Here is a 4,485-nt window from a genome sequence, read left to right as displayed (position 1 = left end):
GATTGTGGAGATTTAATCCACTGCTCCTGAGGCTGATGGGAGAGATTTCCCTTTCTCTTCTTTGTATGCACAGCTCCCGGGGTTCAGCTTTGGATTTGGCCCCACCTCTGTGTGTAGGTCGCCTGAGGGCGTGTGTTCTTTGCTCAGACAGACGGGGTTAAAGGAGCAGCTGATTCGGGGGCTCTGGCTCACTCAGGCCGGGGGCAGGGAGGGGTATGGAGTGCGAGGTGAGCCTGCGGTGGCAGAGACCAGCGTGACGTTGCACCAGCCTGAGGCGCGCTGTGCATTCTCCCGGGGGAGTTGTCCCTGGATCCCGGGACCCTGGCAGTGGCGGGCTGCACAGGCTCCCGGGAGGGGAGGTGTGGAGAGTGACCTGTGCTCGCACTTGGTGGCTGCAGCAGCAGCCTTAGTGTCCCATGCCCGTCTCTGGTGTCTGCGCTGATCGCCGCCAGTGCCTTTGTTATTAGAAAATGTCTCTGGGCAGTCCATGGACTCCAATTATACATTTAAAATTCTCAAAGCTACATTTGATACAAATAATGTTCTTCCTATTTCTGGGTGTTACTGTCTCCTGAAATTCATGCTCTATTTTAGGGAAAAGAGCACTTCATCAGGGACGTCCCTTGGTTGTTATCAAGAGAACCCAGCGCAACCAACAAACAAACTGTGTGAACCTCCTATAGACATAGTGTGGGTCAGATTAATTGATCAGCATAGAAGTTGACACTCTTTGAGCAGAAACCCATTCACCATAAGTTTCCACATCCAGTAAGTGCCTAGATTTTGGCAACGTGTGAGAGACAGCAAAATACATAGACAACTTCCTGGTTAGATATTCCTAACCTGTCCCACAAATGATTTGAAATGAATAGGAAACCAAAACAGAACTTCTTGGCACAGTTAAATTCATGATTTATCTGCTGAAGAGAACAGTTTAACAAATGCTTTATTCCTGAAAAATTTGTTGGCCATTATTTCAATGAATTTAAGTTGAACACAAAAATAATCGCCTTACTACTGCTATCATTTTAATATAATTTTGATTATTGATTTGTGCTTATTGTCTGCTGCAAAAACAACAACAAAAAATTGTTTGATGCTCTAGTTATCTGTTGTTTCGTAATAAATAACCCTAACTTAGGGCCTTAAAGCAACAATGCATTATTATCTCTGATGACACTGTGGATTGACTGGGTTCAACTGGGCAGGTCTTGCTTTAGGTCAGCTCAGCAGTGAGATGTTGGCTGAGACTTCAGTCAGTGGAAGTCTCGACAGGGCTGACTGTTGATCATGATTCTCAAATTCATCTCCAGTGTTGGTTTCGATCACAAATCTACACAGATTTTTGATTATAGTTAAAACTGAATACTCATTGCAATTTGAACATTTCCTAGGCAAACTTATATTTTATCTTTATTATGACATCTCTGGAACATTGTTTTCATACCTCCGCCACTTAGAATAGTGATTTACACATAGCAAGGTCTCAATAACTATGTGTTACATTAGATTGAGTAAGTTACTTAGATTATTAACATACTTATGCATTTGATTATCACTTTTACACAGAAGCATTTGCATAGTGTATGAGTTACATGAGATTAAACAATCCTGAAGTTAAGAATTCACAACTTATCTTGAGATTTCTGCCTAGCAGGCTTTCTTATGCTTTTATATTGTTTATTTTAGAAGACAGGAAGTGGTTTTTGAGGTTTTAGAAACAATTAATAATAATAATAAATAGTATGGAGTTTCCCCCCAAAATTTAAAAAAGAACTACCATATGATTCAGCAATGCCACTTCTGGATATATATCCAAAGGGATTGAAAAACAGGATATCCAAGATAGATCTGCACTTCCATGTTCATTGCAGTATTATTCCCAATAGTCAAGAAATGGAAACAACGTGTCTGTCTACAGATGAATGGATAAAGAAGATGTGGTATGTATATATATACAATGGAATATTACTTAGCCTTGAGAAAGAAGGAAATCTTGCCATTTGTAACAACATGGATGGAACTTGAGGGCATTATGTAAAGTGAAATGTCAGATAGAAAAAGACAAACACTGCATGGTATAATTCTTATGTGGAAACTTCAAAAAGATTAAGTCAAACCCATAAAAACAGACAGTAGAAAAGTGGTTGCCAGAGGCTGGGAGGTGGGGGAAATGGGGAGAGTTCGGAAAAATGGTACAAACTTTCACCTATAAGTTGAATAAAGTCTGAGGATCTAATGTATAACACAGTGATTATAGTCCGTAACACTGTATTGTATAATTGTAGAGTAGAAAAGTATTCTCACAGAAAGATAAATATAAAAATAGTTATATATTAAAGTCTTAATATTACCTAATACAATTTAAGTAATTACATGAATTATCTCACTTGATACTCATAATTATCCCATGAGGTTCATATTGTTACTGTCCTAATTTAAGGTCACACATATTAAATTGTGCAGCAAGGACTTGACAGTTCTTACTCCAGATTCAATGTTCTTAAGTACAGTGTTATATGCTTGGAAGTGTAAAGCAGTCCTCAAAGAAACTGGCTAGAAGCAACTAATTATACATTTATGCATTAAGAAGCACAATGCAATACACTGGAGTACTCAACAATGCCACCCTTCTAAACACAATGTCAGTTTGGAATTATCGAACTAAATCATATGAAATTGCCATTTTGTAGGTCATAAAATTTGAATATTGACAATTTCATTTGAATCAAACTAATATTAAGAGCACAAATTAAGCATTATATATAACATTGGCAGAATTCCAATTACCATTTCCCTATCTTTTAATACCACTGCACAAGAAAAGCAAATAAACTAGTTTTAGGTCAAAAAGTTGCCAATATTACAATAAATATTACAGTGTCAGAAATAATTAGTGCAATATTCAGAAGGAGTGTCCTGTGAGTAATATCAAAACATCATAAAGTAGGAAACTTAGGCCAGTTTGATTATGTTTTTATAACAAGTGATAATAAATGATCTAGAAGAAGTTGAACATATTCCTTTATTGACATAAACTAAATCTGTTTTCACAAAATTGTCATAAAATATTTTTCTGAAATTTAATTTCTGCAATAAAGAATAAATCTTTAAAGTAAGTGTTTTTTTAATGTATTTCTATGTCTGTGTGTGCACAGGAGAATGTATGTCTATTCTGTATAATCACATTGATAAAAATGAGCTAGGAAAATGTGACTGGTAAACATGTGAAAGAAAGTCAGTCAGCTAGGGAAGGTCAGCTTGCTAACTGGCTTCCAATTGGCATTTGTCTTCGTAAATTTGTCTCATTGCAATATCTGGCACTTAATTTTGCAGGCTCAGAGACTTGAATTTATGAGCTTCTCAAAGTTGACAGGGCATGGTAATATCAATGCAAAACAACAAGCATTATAAGAAACAGTTTTATAAAAAGTATATCTATTAATTTATAAATTGACATATATACTTAGTAAACCAGACCAGCATATCACTTTTCAATATATTTTCTTCCAGTAGATAAGCTACATGGGGACACACATTACAATCAGAAGTTTGGAGGGAAAGCATGGAGTATAAATGAGAAGCATCAGTTTTAAGACTCACAAGCTTGATGGATGAGATTAAAGAAGACTGAGTCAGACTTCCAATATATATGAATTGTTCTTGCCTTCCAATCAGACAGACATGATTTTATTTTATTTTTTTTGGCTAGTGAACACTCTTCCCTGGACAAGGCTTGAATGGAAACTGAAGTGGAAAGGTTGATCTTTGTCTACCAGGCCCTTGTTAAGTCTTAAGGACATGTGTCTTGACCACATCTCCTGTTGCACAGTGGTTATGTCTCTGGATTCACCACTGGTCTCAGCTATTTTGGACCAAGAGTAAGCATCTGATCCCACACCACTGATCTCCATGCTGGCCAACCATCTCTGACCATGGTGTGTCTTGGTTCAAAATGATGAATTAGTCAGTTTTCTTTCTCAGGATTTTAAATGGGAGTGGGAATAAAGTCATTACTTTGGAATTATAAGGAAATTATAAAGAAACTGAAACAGTATACCTGCCAATGTTAGCAGAAGGGATAAAGAGTAGAGGGTGTGCTGCTTAGTACAGTAAGCACAAAGAAGTCATTCCACAAGGAGAAGCAAGGTAAGAGAGTTTGTGCTCATCACTAAGTACTTTAAACAAAATTATTTCCTCCATGCTGTTGAAGTGACTTTGTTTCTTATAACTTAGATCCAAGTCAAAGAAGCACTGTCAAAATGTCCTCTATGAATTTTGTTTTTTCTGTTGTTTCTGCTTATGAAGGCACATTTTTGATCAACATATTATTTGTATATGTTAATATCAGTTTTTTTTCCACTTCAGTTACTCTTTCTCTTCCAAGAAGACAGGATGATTTTATCACAGATTATTTTACAAGTTAACTCAAAGGGCAACCCAATTTTTCTTATTTTCAACTTCTTCAGTGACTGCATCTCATGG

Source organism: Monodon monoceros, unplaced genomic scaffold (assembly GCF_005190385.1).
Source record: "Monodon monoceros isolate NGI ecotype Baffin Bay Population unplaced genomic scaffold, NGI_Narwhal_1 Super_Scaffold_16, whole genome shotgun sequence".
Classification (NCBI taxonomy): domain Eukaryota; kingdom Metazoa; phylum Chordata; class Mammalia; order Artiodactyla; family Monodontidae; genus Monodon; species Monodon monoceros.
This window is presented reverse-complemented; position numbering follows the sequence as displayed.